Below are 24,160 nucleotides of genomic sequence, written 5' to 3' on the forward strand. Positions count from 1 at the left end.
CTGCCCAGGATAATCATGACAATAGCATTTCAGTAGGAAGAGACATGTAGTGTGTAATAAGACATTCTATTACCAGTAAACGATACCATCTCAGTGGAAACCACTCTTCATTTAGTATTTTATGTTGTGGTATAATGTGTGATGCTCATTCTCAGAAGAATTGTGAGAACTTTGCGGTAATTCTGGATGGCTCACAACCCCTGTTCCTGCTGCTGGATTAATGAAGCATAGCTATATTTATGGGTGAGGTTGTCTGGAATCCATATTGGATTTGGGCCTGGTTGCTTTGTCACTGTCTGGCCTTAGTCTTAGATTGTAGGATCAAAAGCCTCTCCCTGTAATTTACAGCACAAGAAGTTTGCATTCATGGAATGTTTTCAGCCAGAACAAGACTCTTTGGATCTCCAGCAAGGTTTGACCCCTACTGAGCTCTGCCTTTGCACGTGGAAGCTTTTTGTCCCCTACTGGGAACAGTCTGGCCAGGTACTTCTCACCTGAGTCAAAGAATTAGGTTGGCCTTCCTGGTTATTTTCCTAATTTATTCAGGTCACATAGTCGGTCCTTTGTTACCGAAGTCTCAGCCAGGGTTCCCCACTGTGCTTGGCAGATTCCTGCTAAGTGGTGTTCTTTGGAAATATAGTTTGGTCAATAGAGAAACCAGAAGCTCTTCCTCTTCTGGCTTGAACCGAATAACCTGTGTGTGTGTGCTTCTTTCATCCTGCAGGCTTTCACCCGATTCTCAGTACCTTGTCGGTGCTGGTGCCGACAAGGTTGCTTTTCGGGCCATTCAGATTCTCATTTAGCTACTGTTGAAGAGTTAAATTTTACAAAGTTCGGACATGCCACTGGTCATCTGGAGCCGCCCCCTCCTGGTCATCTGGAGCCGCCCCCTCCCCTTCCCTCACTCCCTAAAGATGAGTCACCCCCCTGCATTGCTGAGATGCTACGTACCCTTTGCTGATGTAATTCCGAGCACCAAAAGTAACTGTGCACCATTCGAACCAGCCAATCATGTGTAACCACGCGAATTCCCCTGGCTTTCCCTATATAAACCCCCACCTTTAGAGGCTCATGGTCAATTCCCCTGTCTCCTGTGTGTGAGACACGTGTCGGCCCGAGATCTCGTTAATAATAACAAAAATTATTGCCTCTTGTTGTTACATCAAGACTGGCTATTCATGCTTCCTGGGGCACCCCATCCATGACTAGAGCGAGAGGCTCCCCAACTCGGGGACGGCTCTTACACTGTTAGCTGTTGGAACACGAGCAAGCCACTTAAAATTTCAAAATCTCAATTTTCTTATCTCATACGATGTGGTGAAGATTGTGAATCCATTGCAATGTCTATTGTGTAATAAATTTTTAATAAATTATGAGAACATCATCAACAAATCTAGACTGCAAGCTTTTAAAGGGTATGGTGTCATATTTTTTCAGACTAAAGAATTCAGATATTTAAAGTCTTCTAATTTTATGAGGTATGTCCATTTGAGCACACATAATTCTACCTTCATGAAAATTGGGAACACAAGAACTGGCTGGCAAAATTAGGGGTTCAGTTGTTGCCCATGTTTTGAGGGAGGTCAGAGGTCAGATAGCGTGGGGTTGAAGTTTGGTTTTCACTCTTGCTGAGTGGGTTCTTGGTTAAGGCAGGTAATCCCTCTACACTCCATTTCAGTATCTGAAAATGAGGCACGATTACTGGATAAACAAAACAGTGGAAAGAGTGCCCAGACCGAGCTCTGTACGTTATACATGGCTCAGTTAAGGCTTGCTATTGCTATCATTGACTTCAGGAACATCATTCTGGCTCAATTACCAAGTTCTAGAGGAAATGCTGACGGCCAGCAGGTCACATGTAACAATAACGGTGATTTGATTTGGGGAAAAGCAGAGCATATCTAGGCAAACAGCACAAAGAAAGCCAAAGACAACTGGAAACATGGCTGCTTTCACTGCCCAGTGGAGACAGCTCACACTGATGTTATATTTGGGCAGCCATGAGCTCTTTCTGCATCATCACAAGTACACCAGCATTTATTTACAGAACACTGTGTTAGGGCAGCTGGGAAAGTCTTAAAGGAAATGAAAAGTAGAACCTAAGAGAAACAGAGTCTGGGGAGGGGAAGACTTCTGTGTGGAGGACATAGAGACTGATAGAATATACTTAAGTATAATTTGTGTGTGGGTTTGCTTCTTGTTTTTCTTTGTTTTTTAACTCAAGTCTCATGTATTCCTAGTAACAATCAAGAATGTAGCAAGAATGCAAAGAATCAGGGAGTGGATTATACAGGAGAAAGTGTGGGAGTTAGGAAAGCCATTCTAGTAGTATTTTTTCCTATTCATGTCAGCAAGGGTTTACTGAACATCCCTGTGTAGCAGGTCTGTGCTGTGAAAAATAAGATAAAGAGATACTATGCATCGCTGACCACATTCCAATGACTATGCAAATCCAGCCAGGAATACATTTGTAAAGCTTTCTCTTGTCCTATGATCAGAGAAACAAGCATTCTTTTTTTTTTATTATTATTAACTTGAGTATTTCTTATATACATTTCGAGTGTTATTCCCTTTCCCAGTTTCCGGGCAAACATCCCCCTCCCCCCTCCCCTTTCTTATCGGTGTTCCCCTCCCCACCCTCCCCCCATTGTCCCCCTCCCCCCAACAGTCTAGTTCACTGGGGGTTCAGTCTTAGCAGGACCCAGGGCTTCCCCTTCCACTGGTGCTCTTACTAGGATATTCATTGCTACCTATGAGGTCAGAGTCCAGGGTCAGTCCATGTATAGTCTTTAGGTAGTGGCTTAGTCCCTGGAAGCTCTGGTTGCTTGGCATTGTTGTACATATGGGGTCTCGAGCCCCTTCAAGCTCTTCCAGTTCTTTCTCTGATTCCTTCAACGGGGGTCCTATTCTCAGTTCAGTGGTTTGCTGCTGGTATTCGCCTCTGTATTTGCTGTATTCTGGCTGTGTCTCTCAGGAGCGATCTACATCCGGCTCCTGTCGGTCTGCACTTCTTTGCTTCATCCGTCTTGTCTAATTGGATGGCTGTATATGCATGGGCCACATGTGGGGCAGACTCTGAATGGTTGTTCCTTCAGTCTCTGTTTTAATCTTTGCCTCTCTCTTCCCTGCCAAGGGTATTCTTGTTCCCCTTTTAAAGAAGGAGTGAACCATTCACATTTTCATCATCTGTCTTGAGTTTCATTTGTTCTAGGCATTTAGGGTAATTCAAGCATTTGGGCTAATAGCCACTTATCAGTGAGTGCATACCATGTATGTCTTTCTGTGTTTGGGTTAGCTCACTCAGGATGATGTTTTCCAGTTCCAACCATTTGCCTACGAATTTCATAAAGTCGTTGTTTTTGATAGCTGAGTAATATTCCATTGTGTAGATGTACCACATTTTCTGTATCCATTCCTCTGTTGAAGGGCATCTGGGTTCTTTCCAGCTTCTGGCTATTATAAATAAGGCGGCAATGAACATAGTGGAGCACGTGTCTTTTTTATATGTTGGGGCATCTTTTGGGTATATGCCCAAGAGAGGTATAGCTGGATCCTCAGGCAGTTCAATGTCCAATTTTCTGAGGATCCTCAGACTGATTTCCAGAATGGTTGTACCAGTTTGCAATCCCACCAACAATGGAGGAGTGTTCCTCTTTCTCCACCAGTGTTTCTTTTCTCGCCAGCATCTGTTGTCCCCTGAGTTTTTGATCTTAGCCATTCTCACTGGTGTGAGGTGAAATCTCAGGGTTGTTTTGATTTGCATTTCCCTTATGACTAAAGATGTTGAACATTTCTTTAGGTGTTTCTCCGCCATTCGGCATTCCTCAGCTGTGAATTCTTTGTTTAGCTCTGAGCCCCATTTTTTAATAGGGTTATTTGTTTCCCTGTGGTCTAACTTCTTGAGTTCTTTGTATATTTTGGATATAAGGCCTCTATCTGTTGTAGGATTGGTAAAGATCTTTTCCCAATCTGTTGGTTGCCGTTTTGTCCTAACCACAGTGTCCTTTGCCTTACAGAAGCTTTGCAGTTTTATGAGATCCCATTTGTCAATTCTTGATCTTAGAGCGTAAGCCATTGGTGTTTTGTTCAGGAAATTTTTTCCAGTGCCCATGTGTTCCAGATGCTTCCCTAGTTTTTCTTCTATTAGTTTGAGTGTGTCTGGTTTGATGTGGAGGTCCTTGATCCACTTGGACTTAAGCTTTGTACAGGGTGATAAGCATGGATCGATCTGCATTCTTCTACATGTTGACCTCCAGTTGAACCAGCACCATTTGCTGAAAATGCTATCTTTATTCCATTGGATGGTTTTGGCTCCTTTGTCAAAAATCAAGTGACCATATGTGTGTGGGTTCATTTCTGGGTCTTCAATTCTATTCCATTGGTCTATCTGTCTGTCTCTGTACCAATACCATGCAGTTTTTATCACTATTGCTCTGTAATACTGCTTGAGTTCAGGGATAGTGATTCCCCCTGCAGTCCTTTCATTGTTGAGGATAGCTTTAGCTATCCTGGGTTGTTTGTTATTCCAGATGAATTTGCAAATTGTTCTGTCTAACTCTTTGAAGAATTGGATTGGTATTTTGATGGGGATTGCATTGAATCTGTAGATTGCTTTTGGTAAAATGGCCATTTTTACTATATTAATCCTGCCAATCCATGAGCATGGGAGATCTTTCCATCTTCTGAGGTCTTCTTCAATTTCCTTCTTCAGTGTCTTGAAGTTCTTATTGTACAGATCTTTGACTTGCTTTGTTAAAGTCACTCCGAGGTACTTTATATTATTTGGGTCTATTATGAAGGGTGTCGTTTCCCTAATTTCTTTCTCGGCTAGAAACAAGCATTCTTAAGTGACTACATAAGGTAGAATAGAGAGGAGAGAGACAGAGACAGACAGAGTGGGTCAAAGATGTACCATGACATGAAACTACAGTTCAAACCCGGGAGCCTTTGGAAATGAGAGACCTAACTAGAGTACTGGAGAGTTTAGAGGAAAGGCTGAGAAACATATGCCCAAGTATTAGGCATGCAGAAAGAGCATGTTTTGGAACATCTGCAGGTGGGAATGGCAAGGAGCAGCATCTGCTGAGATATACCAGAATTCAGCTGTTATTGCAGATGGTGTACTGGAGAGAAACAGTTCAGTACTCTGAGGATGTAAGGCTGGAAAGAACAGTATATATCAGAGGAGATACAGAACAGCATTAGTTTTCCAGGAAGGTGGGGAAGCTCCACCCAAGCATGTCAGACAGAGATATACCATAGTTTTGTTTAAATTTTATGGACAGTGCAGGGTTAAGAGTAGAGTGTATTAATAAGGCATAGGAATTCCTACATGTAAGAAAAGTTTACGCCAGCAGCAGTGTGTTTTCTCTCACAGTGAAGGGGTGGTGACAGGAGGGCAGGGCTCTCTGCAGTTTGGCTTTGTCATGCTTTGCTCTCATAGAGGCCATTCTGCCATAAGAAGATGGTTGGTTGAGCACAGGACCTTGCAATTGTGTTTAATGATACAAGAATGGGATATAAGCCAACAGTTCCTTTATCATCCATCATAAAGGCCCTTCCAGAGACCAACAGCCTCAGTAGATTTCTGCAAGTCAGGTACATACCATCTCCAATGGCCACCTTTGGCTGTAAGAAAAGCTAAGCAAGCAGTAATTCTCCTTGTATAAAAGGTCTGGGCATGGGAAACTGGGAATAAACAACGAATAAGTTAAGCTACCATTTCTTCTACCATAGGGAGCAGGTGAGATACAATGAGGACCTGCAGCAGGCTAATGGTAACAATACATGCCTTTAAAAGAAATGTGGAATGTAGAAATTCTTCTAGTTCTTGATGTGGAGTCTCATAGGAAACTCAGCAAAAGGCTGGATGTAAGTTCAAAAGCCAAAGGCTCAGGGCTGGGTCTGAGACTCTAGCTGTGAGCAGGGGCCATTAGAAGAGTCTGGACACTCCAGGATGGCATGGAGCAGAAAGAGAATCAGGCCTCAGTAATGACATGCTTTTAGAGCAGAGGCATAAAACAAAGACCTTAAGGAAGAATATAAGGAGATGACCAGAGAGGAGAGCCGGGCAGAGAATTTCTAGAAAGAGACTCCAGAAGGGCGAGAAATACCAAAGATGTCTAAAAGTAAAAGGCTGGAAATTGGATAGAGAATTTTGCATATGATTTCATAGCTGGTCTCGATCTGAGCCATCTATTGGTGGAAATGGAACAGTCCATTTCCCTATATTGTAAAGGAAGGCACATGGCTAGTTTAAATTCCTTCTTAGCAGAGGCTCTAAAAATGCAGAGGAAGAAAATCAATGCAGTACCAAGTAGAGAAAAACATTAATGGCTTGACAGGGGTATAGTTAGGGATTAGGAGAAAGGCCAATGGGAAGGGAATGGTTGAAGACACAGAAGACACTTGTAGGAATGAGAAAAGGCATTCAGGCATCGCCCTTTATCCATGGCTTTGTATTTTATTGCCTTAGTTATTCATGGCCAAATCCCTGCAGCCCCCAAACTTCCAGAAATAAATAATGCATAAGTTTTTTTCAGTAAGTCTTATTAAAGCATCTTGTTCCATTCTGTTTTGTTAATGCCTTTAGGGCTTACTTTTATTATGATTTTTAACTACGTGTAGGTATGTGTGTCTGCATGTCTCTGGTTTCCACATTCCCTAGAGTATGAGACAGTCCTGAGTTGCATGAAGTGGGTGCCCAGTACCAAACTCAGGGGCTCTCTGAGAGCAGCAAATTCTTTTAACTGCTGAGCTGTCTCCAGCCCCTTCAGCTGCACCTAATTAACAACTCAATGCTGTCCTAGGGGTGCATAGGAAAAGCCCTAACACACATTTCAGACATCCAAGGGATGTGTTCTGCAATGGAAGAGGTAGCAACTGTAATCATGACTGCTGGACCAATTTTAGTTGTCTGTAAAAATGGGGGCCACCATTCCTAGCTTTGCTGCACTTAGAATCTGAACAGTATGAAGCTTTTGAGTCCAAAGAAAAGAAGAGGAAGGCTGTTGGGAAAGAATCTGAATTGCCCCCCCCCATACCATCTCTGTATTTAAAATTATAGGAAACATGGTCAGTAACACAGATGACAAGACTGCAAGACTCACAGTCATTATACACAGTACATCTTACATCAAATACTATCTTGCGCGTGGTATTTCTTAGGCCCAACATAATTCCACGTGAGCCTCAGTCTGAGAAGACGTGCTAATTTGCCCTATTCTATTTTTTCACAGGCCATCACACCAACCTTGGAATACAGTTGGATAGCAAAGTTATGCGAAGAGTCCCTGAGTACTACAAGAGCTGGGCTACACAGAGAGTGTGCTCCCCTGACTTTGCATGTCACATGCTTGTCTGACAGTCCATGGAGCATATACTTCTGGCCTATCCTTGGAGCATGCTCATCTCACTAACCATTGAGCATGCTCGTCTGACTGACCATGGAGCATGCTCCTCTGACTAACCATTGAGCATGCTCATCTGACTGAACATTGAGCATGCTCATCTGACTAACCATTGAGCATGCTCCCCCCCCCCATGCAAGGAACGTGCTCTTGAGAACTTGCATCTATCTGCACACAGAGGAACAGATGTGCTTTCATTTTCCTAAGCAAAATAACAGGAAGTATCATCATTCTTGAGGTCACAGTATTCATAACAGGAATGTGTGGAGAGTCACGTACGTGAGATCAATTGGAAGCATGGTGTCTGGTTCAGTCCCTATCTTGAGGGGGATAAAATAATCTCAGTTCTCAAATGGTGTCAGTCACCATAAGGACCCAGCCCAAGAGGACTAAGCACTTCTGTAGTCCCTTATAATCTGAGCTTGAAAGGGGCCTCTGCCTCTTCAGCCAGCTGGGCAGCTCACAGAAATTCTATCCTTGCAAACGGAGCTATAGGTACCAGAGAATCAGCTCTTCCCTCTGATTAGTGGAACAGCTATGACAGAAATTGTCTTTTCCCCAAGACACAAAGTGACATTTTAAAGGAGAAGCCTCTCTTTTGATGCCATGGAGTCATTTAAAAATAAATGTAAAAGCTCCAAAGAGTGTCTGTTAAAGCACAGCTGTAAATCAGGGACACAAGACCATTCACTTCAGCCATCTCTCTGCCGGATTCACTTCTTGATCCTCAGATTATGTAAGAATCAAATCCAGTACTATCTTTACTTTCAAAGTCAGTTTGCCTGTTTTGCTGGTGACTACATGGTATGTTAGAGCCTTGTACATATGCTTCAGTTTCCAAACCTAATTGTGATCATGGGCCGGTAAGGTCGAGGACCAGGTCATGAAAGCCATCATAGCTTACCCACCTGGGTAAGCTTGTAGGAATATTGCCAAATGAATGGGAGATTGATGAAAACTGGAGTACAGTAGTGGGTGGGTTGCTAAGCAGCCTGGTAAAGAGGATTGCAAATTAGGTCCCATTAGTAGAAAAGGTGGGGTGGACAGTGAGAAAGACTGCTGTTCTGGGCCAGCAAAACTGGGTCCTAGTCCCAGGCTGGCTTGTTGGGCTTCACTCACTCAACAAATATTCCTTGAATTTCTAGGCATTTGACAGGCTCAGAATAAGACAACATTTCTTCTCCCAAAACATACTGAAGGTTTCTAATTAGATCACAAGAGAGATATGGGAAGACATTGCACCTTGGTCAGTAAACGTGGGGTATGTGCTGAGCAAGAGCCTTCTAAATCAAGTTGTTGTCCAGGAAAGCATTCTGAAGACTCTTGCTTCATACCTTGAGGGATACAAAGGGTCATTTGTAGACTGGTGGAAAAATTTACCCACCACAGGGAACGGGACTAGTGTTTCAGTTATTCTGAATCATGAAATGTAGGAGGTGGCATTTGACAGCTGATAGCATAGCCAGAGGTGTATCTAACCTAAGTTACATTGCAAAGTAAAAATGCCATTGAGTCAGTACAATTTGCAGTTGAAAGTAGAAGTCCAGAGACAAGACAAAACTGGGTTTAAAGATAAGCTTTGACATACACCAATCACATGACAGTAATCACTTTAAAAAACAAAACAAAACAAACAAGCAAACAAAAAAACCAAACACTCTTCAAGTTTAGTTTCCTTAGCACAGTTTTCTCCTGATTTGGTTATCTATTGATGTCCAGCAACTCCTCTCAAATGAAATGCCTTAAGACAACGCATATTTAGTAATTATCAGGGTCATTATGAATTAAGAATGTGTTATGGCTTAAATGAGGCCCTTGCTTCAAGGGTCTATCACATGGCTGCAACCAAAGTCAACCATGGTTGTGGTGCCAACTCAAGACTCCAGAAGCTCATTTACAGGACTCTTGGCAGTTTGGTTCTTGCTGGCTGGTGACCAGAGTCTCTTCGGATTTCGTTACTATGTGTTGCCCTCCTAAGGCAGTATATAGCTTCCTCAGATCCAGTGGAGATATGGTGTTGACTGGCAAGACAGTGTAGAACTAGAGTTTCATAAAGGTTACTCACTGTCAGAGCCCGAATGTGCAGATGTTCATGGTCATCCCTGACTGCCCCATCCCTTGCTCATGAGAAAATTGCTCTCCAAAATGGCTTGTGTGGTCTGAAATGGCTGGGTGAGGCCATGTGTATGCATATCTACAGACTGTGTATGTGGAGCTTAAGATCTGTCTCAGTGCACCAGTACCTGATGCTGGGAGATGAATGGCTTAGTGCTTTTCTGCCTGGAACACATCACTCCTGCCAGCCGGGCACTAACAATTATCACCCAATCCAGGACTTAAACTGTGATAGAGTGGCTGATGTTTTAGAGTGTCCCAAAAGATGGGACCACTGGTCAGTGCCAATGACTAGATTCTCCACCTATTGGGGACAAGCTGGTCACCTTGCTGCCCAATCCTGACCTGGAGCCACCACAGCACAAGTGTCAAGCACTGGCAGAAGCCCATGGGTGGAGGAAAGACCTCTGCGACTGGCTGATTGACCCCTGCTGAAAGCCGAGGACCTTTTCCACCAACGGGAACAGTTCTCTTCATGAAGGTCAGAGATAAGTGGGTGCTGCCTTGGTGGACAACACAATGTCATCTGGGATGGCTGAACTTCTACCCACCCAGCACATCAGCACTGCAGATGCCTTTGCCATCTCTTGGATGCCCTGGTGAAGCCAACAACTGTGAGTACTATTCATTGCCCAGGAAAACAGGAGGGAAGAGATTCAGTGACATGGGGCAGTGACAAAGCAGATAAAGTGGCTCGGGAAATGGCTATGCAGGAGCCTATCCTGGTTACAGGCCTGCAGGAGACAGCCACTGGGAACTGGGATTGGACTAAGGGATGGCCTCACTTAAAATGTACAACAGAAGAAAAGGCCCAAATTGCTTAAAAGAACAAAAAAAAAAAAGGACAATGGCACACTTGAGGGGAAAAGCTATACTCCCCAGAGAACAAAGAAAAGACTCACTTTGCCAAATACAGAAATGGACTCATTTAGGAGATAAGAAGTTTGTCCAAGTAGTTAAGGTGTATGTAATAGACTTTAAGATTTTAGCCAGGGAGACAGTAGAAAGTATAAGGTATGTCAATAAGTGAATGCTTAGCAAGCAAACAGGGCAAAGAGATCTAGAGAGTTTAGTGAAAAGTCGAAGTGAACTTCACTGAGATAAAACCAGAAAAATATAACCACAAGTGTCTCCTAGTGCTTGTAGATACTTTTTCAGGAATAGATAGAAGCTTTCCTCACCAAATGAGAGATGGCCTCTGCAATCATCAAGAAGATACTGGAAGAAATCTTCCCCCGATTTGGAATGCCCAAGGTAATCTGGTCAGACAAAGACCCTACTTTCGTTGCCAAGGTAAGCCAGGGTGTGGCCAAGTATTTATCGGTCAATTGGAAATTACATTGTATCTACAGACCTCAAAGTTCAGGACAGGTAGAGTAAATAATAAAATTTTAAAAGAGACCCTGACCAGATTAAATTGACCATGGAGACTGGCGGAGACTGGGTGACACTCCTTCCCTCTTGCTCTCTTCAGAGCAAGAAATACCCCTTCCAGATTCAGCCTTACCCCCTTTGAGATATTATATGGGGCCTTAGCTCCCCTGACTGTATTAGATGATGTTACTGAACCAACATGTCATAGTTCCATAGTAATAATTATTTGTGTGCCAGGCTAAAAGACCTACAGGTGATACAGAAAGAAATCTGCTCACAGCTGACAGCAGCCTATGCCCCGGAGACCCCTGAGACATCCCATTAGTTCCAGGTTGCAGCTACACTGAGCCCAGACATTCGAGCCTCACTGGAAAGGACCATACCTGGTGCTGCTGACCACCCTGACAGCTGTCAATTCTCAGCCCTCACCAGCAGCGTACTAGCTGTTAGGGCTGAGAGCTGGGACCTAGAGGGAAATTCAGTCATGTTTGTCCTGGGTTCTATCAAGATAGGTGTGGGATATAGGCTTGATTTCCATTACAAATGATGTAACATTGCATATGTTAGTACTCTTAACACTTCTTGGGACTGTACCTCAGGGATCACAGTCTATATAAGCTTAGAAGTTCTAAAAGCTAGTCTTGACCTTGGTGCATAGGGTTAGATAGTGTCCAGATTAGAATCTTCATGTTAAGACAACAATATCAGGCTGTGCGAGGTGAGGAGCCCCTAGATGCTGAGCCTATCATGTAGTTCCAAGATTTGAACTACTCACAAAAAAAGTGGGGAATGTAAAACTAGAGTTTCATAAAGGTTACTCATTGTCAGAGTCCGGATGTGCAGGGCGGGACATGCCTGAGGGAGAGCCAGAGATAGGACTTGCCAAACCAGCTATCAGCCCCAAGGACACTGACCATCTGTAGCCACCCCCTCCCCTTCCTTCACCCCCCTGAGTGAGATGAGCCACCCTACCTGCCTGCCGAGCTGCTAGATAACACATACTCCTTGCTGATGTCCTTTCGCGCCGAAAGTAACCATGCACCTTTTGAATTGACCAATCATGTGTAACGGCGCGAATGCCCCTTACCTCCCCTATATAAACCCCTGAGTTTGGAAGCTCGGGGTCGATTCCTCTGTCTCCTGTGTGAGATACGTGTTGACCCGGGATCCCGCTAAGACCCGGGATCTCGTTAATAAAAGCTACCTCTTGCTGTTACATCAAGAATGGCTACTCGTGATTCCTGGGGGCACCCCACCCCGTGATCCGAGTGAAAGACCCCGCTCCCCGTTCAGGGGTACGCTCTTTCATTTGGGGGCTCGTCCGGGATCGGAGCGTGACCTCCCAGAACCCCGAATGCCACTTGGAGGTACGTAAGTGTGAGTGCTGGAAAGCGGCCACTGAATGTGTGCGTGTGTGTGTGTGTGTGTGTGTGTGTGTGTGTGTGTGTGTGTGTGTGAATTAAGTCCTATAGTCTGTGTTTTCGGTACCGGTTTAGTGTCTTAGTGCACTGTCTGGGAAGATGAAGGATTCCTGCCCTGTGCACGAGAGTCTTAGTGCACTGTCTGGGCAGAAGAAGGTTTCCTGCCCTGTGCACAGGTGGAAGAAGGTTCCCCACCCCGAAATGGCGCCTGTGAGTAGATGAAGGATTCCTACTCCGAATAGTGTTTTTCTTTCTTTTTTCCTTTTTAGAAAGCGCACCGGGGGACGCCCCAATCGCGCAGGCTCTGGGACACGTGAGAGATGTTCCGAGATCCAGCCTTTGTCGGGAGGACCCGGCAACTGACAGTCAAAAAGATCTGACTGTGACTTGACTTCAGAGGTCGCGTTCCGCGGCCTATTTGAGTATAGGCACGGCCTAGTGTACTTAGATGTGTTAGTGTCTGTTGTCTGTATTCTGTTTCTGTGTTTGGTATCCCAGAAGCAGCTAAGGTTAAGCTGCAGTTTGGGCCAGGTACTGAAGGTACCAGGCATCTGTGGAAATTGGTTACAGGATGCTTTGTCTTGGTCTTGTTTGTCTGGATTGTTTTCTGTGGTATTGTAAAACAGTGTTTTATCTGTGCTTGTGCTTGCAGCCAGCGGTGATGAGTTGGGGAAGATTTAAATTTTGCTTGGGAACAAGGAATCTTAAAGTCGGAATTTCAGCCGGTTTGACAACTTAGTGAGTAGCTGCCTAAAAGATCAGAAATGCTGTCAACAGGCTATAAAAAAAAAGTTCCAGACACGGATAGGGTAGGGAGTGCCAGGTCTGCCGCCAGGCTCCAAGGGTGGGTCTCTAAGGGGCTGGAAAATGCCCCAGCAATCTGGGTAAGATAAGGAAAAGATAGGAAGAGAAAGTTACAAAAATTTGAAGGGTTAAGCTAAGTCACTGAGAGAGTTATTGTAAGTTGCAGAGAAAATAATTTGATGCGTGGTTCAGGGTCTTTGCAGAAAAGTGGACAGCACCTAATAGCTGTAGAAGAAGATGCAGAGAGACTGAAAAAAAAGAAAGAAAGAAAGAAAGAAAGAAAGAAAGAAAGAAAGAGGTAAAAAGAGCAGGAAGCTATGGAAGAAAAGAGACAAAAAGAAGAAGAAGTTAGAGAGCTAAAGAGAGATAAAAGATGAGAGAGGAACACATACTGGCCACAGTAGTTAGGGAACCTAGGAAGATAGTACCTGGCAACAGAAGATAATTCCTGGCTAAAGATCAGTGTGCCTAATACGAAGAAAAAGGACACTGGGTCAGGGACTGCCCAAGAAAGAACAAGAGGGGCCACTGGAGAGCTTCTTGGTCCTAGAGTGCTGGCTATGTACAGAGATAGAAGGGAAGTGTGGATACAGGGACCAAATGCTCTGTGCTCCTATGCCCCCCAGTGGGCCAATATCCAAAGACCTTGAGTGCAAGGGGCTACTGGCAACTAACAATACTTATGGACTGCCGAAGAACAGTGGACCTTGGCGTGGGCCGGGTAACCCACCTACTAGTTCATGGTCATCCCTGACTGCCCCATCCCTTGCTCATGAGAAAATTGCTCTCCAAAATGGCTTGTGTGGTCTGAAATGGCTGGGTGAGGCCATGTGTATGCATATCTACAGACTGTGTATGTGGAGCTTAAGATCTGTCTCAGTGCACCAGTACCTGATGCTGGGAGATGAATGGCTTAGTGCTTTTCTGCCTGGAACACATCACTCCTGCCAGCCGGGCACTAACAATTATCACCCAATCCAGGACTTAAACTGTGATAGAGTGGCTGATGTTTTAGAGTGTCCCAAAAGATGGGACCACTGGTCAGTGCCAATGACTAGATTCTCCACCTATTGGGGACAAGCTGGTCACCTTGCTGCCCAATCCTGACCTGGAGCCACCACAGCACAAGTGTCAAGCACTGGCAGAAGCCCATGGGTGGAGGAAAGACCTCTGCGACTGGCTGATTGACCCCTGCTGAAAGCCGAGGACCTTTTCCACCAACGGGAACAGTTCTCTTCATGAAGGTCAGAGATAAGTGGGTGCTGCCTTGGTGGACAACACAATGTCATCTGGGATGGCTGAACTTCTACCCACCCAGCACATCAGCACTGCAGATGCCTTTGCCATCTCTTGGATGCCCTGGTGAAGCCAACAACTGTGAGTACTATTCATTGCCCAGGAAAACAGGAGGGAAGAGATTCAGTGACATGGGGCAGTGACAAAGCAGATAAAGTGGCTCGGGAAATGGCTATGCAGGAGCCTATCCTGGTTACAGGCCTGCAGGAGACAGCCACTGGGAACTGGGATTGGACTAAGGGATGGCCTCACTTAAAATGTACAACAGAAGAAAAGGCCCAAATTGCTTAAAAGAACAAAAAAAAAAAAGGACAATGGCACACTTGAGGGGAAAAGCTATACTCCCCAGAGAACAAAGAAAAGACTCACTTTGCCAAATACAGAAATGGACTCATTTAGGAGATAAGAAGTTTGTCCAAGTAGTTAAGGTGTATGTAATAGACTTTAAGATTTTAGCCAGGGAGACAGTAGAAAGTATAAGGTATGTCAATAAGTGAATGCTTAGCAAGCAAACAGGGCAAAGAGATCTAGAGAGTTTAGTGAAAAGTCGAAGTGAACTTCACTGAGATAAAACCAGAAAAATATAACCACAAGTGTCTCCTAGTGCTTGTAGATACTTTTTCAGGAATAGATAGAAGCTTTCCTCACCAAATGAGAGATGGCCTCTGCAATCATCAAGAAGATACTGGAAGAAATCTTCCCCCGATTTGGAATGCCCAAGGTAATCTGGTCAGACAAAGACCCTACTTTCGTTGCCAAGGTAAGCCAGGGTGTGGCCAAGTATTTATCGGTCAATTGGAAATTACATTGTATCTACAGACCTCAAAGTTCAGGACAGGTAGAGTAAATAATAAAATTTTAAAAGAGACCCTGACCAGATTAAATTGACCATGGAGACTGGCGGAGACTGGGTGACACTCCTTCCCTCTTGCTCTCTTCAGAGCAAGAAATACCCCTTCCAGATTCAGCCTTACCCCCTTTGAGATATTATATGGGGCCTTAGCTCCCCTGACTGTATTAGATGATGTTACTGAACCAACATGTCATAGTTCCATAGTAATAATTATTTGTGTGCCAGGCTAAAAGACCTACAGGTGATACAGAAAGAAATCTGCTCACAGCTGACAGCAGCCTATGCCCCGGAGACCCCTGAGACATCCCATTAGTTCCAGGTTGCAGCTACACTGAGCCCAGACATTCGAGCCTCACTGGAAAGGACCATACCTGGTGCTGCTGACCACCCTGACAGCTGTCAATTCTCAGCCCTCACCAGCAGCGTACTAGCTGTTAGGGCTGAGAGCTGGGACCTAGAGGGAAATTCAGTCATGTTTGTCCTGGGTTCTATCAAGATAGGTGTGGGATATAGGCTTGATTTCCATTACAAATGATGTAACATTGCATATGTTAGTACTCTTAACACTTCTTGGGACTGTACCTCAGGGATCACAGTCTATATAAGCTTAGAAGTTCTAAAAGCTAGTCTTGACCTTGGTGCATAGGGTTAGATAGTGTCCAGATTAGAATCCTCATGTTAAGACAACAATATCAGGCTGTGCGAGGTGAGGAGCCCCTAGATGCTGAGCCTATCATGTAGTTCCAAGATTTGAACTACTCACAAAAAAAGTGGGGAATGTAGAACTAGAGTTTCATAAAGGTTACTCATTGTCAGAGTCCGGATGTGCAGGGCGGGACATGCCTGAGGGAGAGCCAGAGATAGGACTTGCCAAACCAGCTATCAGCCCCAAGGACACTGACCATCTGTAGCCACCCCCTCCCCTTCCTTCACCCCCCTGAGTGAGATGAGCCACCCTACCTGCCTGCCGAGCTGCTAGATAACACATACTCCTTGCTGATGTCCTTTCGCGCCGAAAGTAACCATGCACCTTTTGAATTGACCAATCATGTGTAACGGCGCGAATGCCCCTTACCTCCCCTATATAAACCCCTGAGTTTGGAAGCTCGGGGTCGATTCCTCTGTCTCCTGTGTGAGATACGTGTCGACCCGGGATCCCGCTAAGACCCGGGATCTCGTTAATAAAAGCTACCTCTTGCTGTTACATCAAGAATGGCTACTCGTGATTCCTGGGGGCACCCCACCCCGCGATCGGAGCGAGAGACGCGGCTCCCCGTTTTGGGGTACGCTCTTTCAACAGAAAGGCCATTGAAGTGAATTCTGAACACTATGGCCCCATTCTGTTGGTCAGAATTCACAAGCTTGCCGACCCTTCTCAGGTCGGCAGGGGTGTGTTGTTGGAGAGTAGGAGTGCATGGGAGGATGGGCATTTATACAAGAAAGAGAACAAACACTAGGAAATCAAGCTGTGGGGATTCCATCTTGTATTTTGGTTTGCCTCTAATTTGTAGGCTAGACCTCCAGTCAATGTCAGAGCTATTGTTATGCAGAATGGAGGGATGGTGAGCCAGAGGCAGAATGTCTTGTGGGTGGAAGAGTAAATAAAGTGACTTTGGACAAGTCAAATAGCCTCCTGCCTCTGAGACACCATTTTGTCCTCAGCAAAATGTAAATACTTGGTCACAGGGGGGCAAATGAGAAAAAAAAAGTGCAAGCTTCAGTTTGTTTTCTGAGGGAGAAAACATAGCTCTCTCCAGCTTTTGGGGACAAACTGCTTAGGGCCTTTTCTGTTTTCTTAATTCGGAGTCTGTCAGTCTAGTATCTTCAAGGATTTTAGCGTTTGGCCCCTTGGAGCCAAATAATAAAGAAATATATTAAATAACATAAATAATTAAGAATTACATGGCTAGGAATAAACACAACGAGAAAGCTGGTTTTGGGAGTTCTTTAAAGTATCTCTAAGGCTTTTTTTAAAAACTACTTTTCCTTCTAAGGAGCCCGTGGGGGGTGGGCCTAGCTGAGAGAAAACTGGCTGTATGTGGGAAATTTCACGCTCCTGATAATGAAATGGTAATAAAACCTAATCTGGCTCCTGAGACTTAGAGCAGAGGGGATGTTTATGGTGGAGGGGGTTCCCCAACACAGGTCCAGCTGCTTTCCAGGTTGTGAGGTTTCCAGCCCTACAGGGCAACTGGGATTATGGACTCTGTAGCCTCCTGCTAGGGCAGTTCCTTTACTTTGGGAGAAAACACTCAGTTGTCCTGCCCTGGTGCCAGACAGCTTCACTCCAGGCTCCAATAGAATGGTGTCACAACAAAGTGAGATTCACAGTCTGCGCTGGGGTGGTTTGCCCCAGGGAAGGTAAATAGCTGGGGAGGACATTCAGAGGGTGGCAGTGTCCTCCCAAAGGTTAGCCAGTGATTGGGGATAGAGTTTGGGAGTCAGCCTTTCACAAAGGCATGCTTCTCAGCAGGAAATGTGGGTGGAGCGGAGCAGTTCTGGGATAGAGACAAAGCTCCTTTGAATCTTTATCAGAAGGCCTGGCCTCTTGCAGGAGGGGTACCCGGGATGCCAGGGCAGGGAGAAAACTCCAGTGTGTAATCTAATTACTCTCCCTCGCTCTGTCAACCTAGAGTGCACAGTTGCTTACAGCCTCCAGCTGCCAGCACGCTGAGTGTCCCTCCAGCTCATGAGGTCACCTCCTACAACGTCATAACCCATACTGGAGAGTTGTGGGTAGCCCAGGAGTAGTTGGGACAGCCCAGACCAGATCTGGCCAACAGTCTCACCTTCCCAGGCTGGCTGCTCCACCAAACTACAGCAGTCTTAGAAAACCTATTGAGAGCCAGTTGTAGTGGCCGCTGGCAAACTTTCTCAGAGTCTTGGTTGGTCAGTGGCCGAGAGCTTTAGCCAATCAGCGTGGTGTTTAGGCTCGCATTTCAGACCAAAGGTCCAAGTTTGTGTCTGGCGGGCACAGTGGCCTTCAGAGACTCAAGGTATGGAGGGCAGAGCCAGGGAGGGGTGAGCATGTCTTGGGACGGGACAGCCAGGCGGCTGGCACCGCCATCACCGCTATCGCTGCTCCTGGTGCTGATGCTGCTGTCACGAGCCGGGGCTCTGCATCCTGAAGAGCTCTTTCCTTACGGGGGAGTCGTGGGGAGACCGGCTGCTGCGGGAGGGCGACGTTGAAAGCTCCGCGGCTGTGAAGCTAGCAGTACGTAGAAGTAGCTTCTACGGTGTCCAGTTCAGCAACCTCTACGTAAGTTCAGCTCGCAGAAGTGGGAGGCTTGGTGTGGGGTTGTAGTTTCTTCCCAGGGTGCTGAGCAACTAACCTCCATGTTTAACTGTCACCGCCGCTGGGGACCAGACTTAGCAGCTTCTTGATCCGTACTGTGGAGGAATAAGGATCATTTCAAGGGCGAGCTGGAACCGTCCCCCTCTACTTCGACTTCCCAGGCAGGAAGATGAAATTGAGGCAGCTAGTGCGGTTTGCGTTTAGGGGCGGTGGAAGGCTGTGCACGCAGGCATAGCAATCTAATTAAGGACATGGCGCTCAAGGTGTGCAGTGGTGGAGAAAGATGAACGGGTTCAAGAGTGGCCGCACCTGTGAGTCGCAGTGCACTTGATCACTGTCGCCAAAGTTGAGTTTGTTACCCTGGATGTGTCTCAACCTGCCAAGAGGAGGGTGTCTTCTTGACTCAAGTAGAACTTGGACCGTAGGTGCGTTCGACTGGTGGTTGTCCACCACCAGTTTGAGCGACCACCGTTTTGCCCTTTTAAAAATGTTTATGTGGGGTGGGATTCACGTGCTACCTCATGCGTGTGAAGAGCAGAGAACAACTGAAAAATCCCATGCAGAGAGACCCTTACTCAAGTCTTGGGAAATCGCGGACCCCAGACACAGAGAGACCATTTTGGATGTAATAAGCAAAGGCGAGGTTTATTACGGAGGCCTATTACAGAGATCTCCAGGCCGACACGTATCCCGCACAGGAGACAGAGGTGTAGGCCCGAGAGGCTGGGAAAAAGAGTATTTAAAGGCAGAGGCTGTGAGCACCAGGGGATGGGGGATGTCAAAGGGGAATGCACCACAAGTTACAAGATTGTTTTATGGCTCCAGGAGATAAGGGGACGCCAGAAGGTTTTATGGCCCCCTGGTTCCTGGAACAGAGCTACTAAATCAGGAGAAGGGTAGGGTCTTCAGGTCCTCATTATTTTTAAAAGTTTGTCAAAATTGATGAAGCATCTGTATTTGAAACACCTCTGGTTAGGCTTGGGCTGCCCGGTTTCCTGGAATGCTCTCTGCAGGACACAATGGCTGAAAAGCACAAGTAGGGGCTTATCAAGGTCTGGAGGACATCTGGTTAAAGTATGACTCTGAGTAAGCTGGGGGGATGTCTTTGGATGGTTTATGGCTCAGTCCTCCATAGCCTGAGCTGGGTTTTGCATTCCTTTTCTTTATCTTTATGGCCTGTTATTCCTGGCGGCAGGGCTTAGCCCTGAGTTTGTGGCTTTTGGGGCTAACTCTTTTAATTTTATATTTCTTTTTTTTTGTTGTTCTTTTTTTTTTCGGAGCTGGGGACCGAACCCAGGGCCTATGTGCTTCCTAGGCAAGCGCTCTACCACTGAGCTAAATCCCCAACCCCTAATTTTATATTTCTAAACCTAGAATTCATATAATTTTCTTTTCACAACCAGTTTTTTTTTTAATCCCACCTTCTGTCGGGTCCTAAAACTCAAGTCATCAGGTTTGACAGCAGAGTGCCCTTACCTGCTGAACTGTCTCACCGCCCTGTGGTCTTATTGTAGGTGGGCACCAATGGGATCATCTCCACCCAGGACTTACCCAGGGAGAGTTAATATGTCGTTGATGATTTTCCTACTGACTTCCCAGCCATCGCCCCATTCCTGGCTGACATCCACTCGAGTCACAACTGTGGCCGGACCCTGTATGGAGGACACATCCTGAGCTGTGCTGAGTCTGGCTGCTGGCTACCTGTGCACAGGCTTCCCCACTACCCACTTCTTCCTGGCCACCTGGGAGCAAGTGGGCGCCTAGGAGGAGGACAGGCTTGGTTGGGGCTGCATGGTCTGGAGAGGTAAGCAGAGGTGTACCCTGCAGCTGCATAAACAGAAGGGTTGGGCTTGAAAAGGAAACTAAGACATTGGCTAAGAAGCATTCCCTTGATTCTGCTCCTCAACACTAAGAAAATCGCTTAGTAAAATGAGGGAGTAAGGTGCAGATACCAAAAACCCTGAGGGAACTTAAGGCACTATACAGTTTTTTGTTTTGTTTTGTTTTTTTCTGGAATCACCTATAAATACACAAATAGTTCTAATGATATATTCATCAAAAAATTAAATATTTGGGAAATTTAAAAAGGAACAACTTTTTTTTTTTGTATGAGCTGGGTGTGGTGTCACTCACCTTCAATCCCAACAGAGTCAGAAAGGCAAACAGATATCTGTGAGTTCTAGGCGAGCCTGGTCTACAAAGTGAGTTCCAGGACAGAATACAGAGAAACCTTGTCTGGAGAAATCAAAAATATCCTGTAGGTTCGTGTGTACATTTCTATTTATTTCTTTAATATTGTTGCCGTTGACAACAGTGGGTCCACAGTGCCCATATTACTGTTTCACTTGCTTGTTCTGCTGTTTAGTATGCTCTGGTCAGTGTATTTCTGTAACATTTATTACAACCTTATAAAATCTCACCCTTCCTAGTGGTCATTAAGGTTGCTCCCGTGACATTTTTACTATAATCAATACTATAAAATGCCTTATAAGGCTTATATTTTATTCGTGTGTGTGTGTGTGTGTGTGTGTGTGTGTGTGTGTGTGTGTGTGTGTCTTTCTCTTTGTCTGCTTGTGTTGGTAGGGCCAGAAGAGGGCTTGGGCCCCCTGAAGCTGGAGTTGTTACATCCAGACAGTTGTGAACTGCTTGACTGACAATGGATACAGAGATTTGAGCTAGCATGCTGAAAGGACTACAAGGAGCTGAGCCACCTCTTCAAAGCCAACACTTTTTAAAGTGTCAAAACACTGCACAGCCTGAGCTGACATCACAGGAGAGTGAGCAAGCGTGCCATGAACTTCTTAGTAAGTTCCCTGTAGCTTTCTCCACATTGCCTTTGTAACAGTTTACATACTTCAGTCTGCAGGAGCCTGCTTTGCAGTCTCCCTGGAGAAAACACCAACTCTGCTCTGGCTTTGGTCTTGGCAACATGTGAAGCGGGTATGGGAGGGTGAGGGTAAATGGCCTCATTCCTGCTGTAGGTAGAGACAGAGTCCTCTTGTGAAATTCCACCTGGGTGTAAAATGCCATAGACCTGGAGCAAATCTGTGTTTGCTTTAACTTCCCTAGTGCCTCTGAGCTACAGAAGTGATGTTTTCCCTAAGAGCTTGCCCATTGTTCCTGAGTTTGTTCTGTGAAATTAAGGGAAGAGACATGTTTTCCTAAAGCCTGCACCAGCAGAGATGGAGAAATTGTTTGAAGCTACAGTTTCTTACTTGACAGGTTAACATCCAGTTTTGTTTACTTACTAGCCTTGTAATGCCTTGGCTTTGACATCTCAATTACAGTTCAACAGAATACCTTCAACTCAAACACTGCTTCCTTGGTGCAGGCCAGCCAGCTAGAGGGCTAGAGAAGACAGGCCCCACTGTTAGGTTTCATTCGCTCAGTCATTCATTCATACATTCTTTTTAAAACGTTTATCTAATATCATGTATAACAAGCTTATAGTGGAAAAAAATAAACTTTTCTAATACAAGAAACTAGGTCGCCAATTCTAATATTTCTATTTTCTTACAGTCTTTTTTAAATTTTTAATTTATGAGTGAGTGTGTGGGTGTGCATGCACATGTGTGCATATGCATGTGTGCATATGCATGTGTGAACCAGAGGTCAACTTTAAATGTCTTTGCGTGGGAGTCATCTTGTCTTTTTATTCAGGGTCTCTCTGGGACCTGGGGCTCCCCATTTACGATAGGCTTGCTGGCCAGTGAGCCCTAGGGATCTGCTTGTTTTTCTCTCCAGAGCAGAGATTACAAGTGTGCTGCCACGACCTGCTTTTGATCTGGGTGCTGCCATTCAAATCAGGACTTCATGCACGCATAGCAAGCACTTCATAGGGTGTGCTGCCTTCCCAGCTTCTCCTGTAATGTTAAAAAAATCTATGTCACAGAGTTAGGGTTAGGAGCTAGGGTTTAGGGTTAGGAGTAAGGGGTTAGGGTTAGGGTTATATATGCAGAGTCATATATATCATATATAATCTCTATCTGAACATAGTCGATATTTGTTCATTCAGAAACTACTATTACACATTTTCCTTATATCGGCACTGAAATAGACATAGTCTCTAAGCAGAATGCTCTTACTCTGAATGGCCTCTCTTACATTGTGTAGGAACACCACTGATAACCTTTTGTTGGGGTAATATGGTAGACTCTCCAGCTAGAGCTTCCTCCTAACCCATCTTGATTCAGGGATTCCATTTGTGTAGGTTTCAGTGAGTAAGCAATTTCTCCAGGATAGAAGGCAGAGCATGTTTCAGCCTCTGCGCTGGAGGTTAATGTACTAGGGGCATGGCAGGCACAGTGTCTTTCAGAAGAGCAGGGTGTTGGGATCTGATGCAGGAGCACTCAAGTGTAGAAATGTTGTCCCCTCTGAGGACGGCAATTGGTTCCTGGAAGTAGGCAGCCTTGAACGATTTGAAGTGGGGAGTCTGACGTTTATGTTGTTCCTTTTGTTTTGCTTTTGATCCCCCCACCCCATGCATCTCAGGTTGGCCTCAAACCTCATAATGGAGGATGATCTTGAATCTCTGATCCTTTTGACCTGACTGACCTGTGCTGAGATAGTGGGTGTGCAGCATCACACCCTACCCACTTGATGGGAATGGAACTGAGAGTGCAGGCTGACCAGGCACTCTACTAGCTGAGCCACAGTCTTTCTGGTGACCTTAGTTAGTAAGGTTCGAAGGGCAAACTACTTAGACAACTGTTAAATAGTCTGTTTGTTCACACCATCAGACTTCTCTTTAAATTTTTAAAATTGTGTTTATGCACATGGGTCATATGCCTACATACTGTTGCATGCAGTGCCCGTGGAATACCCTGGACCGGATTACCTACAGTTGTGAGCTGTCATGTGAGTGCTGGGAAATGAACATGGGTCCTCTGGAAGAAGAGCCAATGATCTCAACCAGGGAGCCATCCCTCTGCCCCCCTCTCCTTACCTTCTTGCAGGAGTGTTTTATACTGTCTTCTCGACACAGTCCCACAGGATAAGCACAGTAATTACTGTTTATATCACAGAAGAGAAAATAATTTCCAAATCTGCCTTAAGTGAGGCAAAGTCACCTTAGAAGACATACTTTTCCCCTTTCTTACACTTTCCATGCAAGACCCATTTCCTGTACACGAATCATATAAGTAGTTACAGTAACAATCGCTGCACTTTTTCTGAAGACATCTAATAAATAAGGTTAGCATTTTAGTGTTCATTGCGGCTTTGGTGCTAGGATAGTTCTTGGAGCCATATTCAAAGGAAGTGTGAACTGGAGTGAAGTTGCTGTGAAGGATGCTTCTGATGACAACCTCACTTTGAAATTATGTTCTGCTGCTCCCAAGGAAAATTAGCTAGCCTCTTGCAACAGAAAAAACAAACAAACAAACAAACAAACAAACAAAAATTAGAGCAAGAAGCATTTGCACTGAGGCTCCGGGGTCTTGAGGCTGCGGTGGGTCCCCAGTGTTTTAGTGTTTATTTGACATGAAGGTTACAACCCGAGAGAGATGAGTTTACTACTTAGGATTCTCATTTCATTAGCAACCTTTCATTAGAAACTGTCTTTGACAGTTTCCTTTTGGTGTCCGTGCATGCG

General features: G+C 45.2%; 1 pseudogene; it reads left to right on the plus strand.

Annotated features, from left to right (window-relative positions):
- Positions 1-18,461, plus strand: part of Uba52-ps18 (ubiquitin A-52 residue ribosomal protein fusion product 1, pseudogene 18) — a 50,547-nt pseudogene extending 32,086 nt beyond the window's left edge.
- Positions 18,462-24,160: the final 5,699 nt, after the last annotated feature.

Source organism: Rattus norvegicus, chromosome 3 (assembly GCF_036323735.1).
Source record: "Rattus norvegicus strain BN/NHsdMcwi chromosome 3, GRCr8, whole genome shotgun sequence".
Lineage (NCBI taxonomy): Eukaryota > Metazoa > Chordata > Mammalia > Rodentia > Muridae > Rattus > Rattus norvegicus.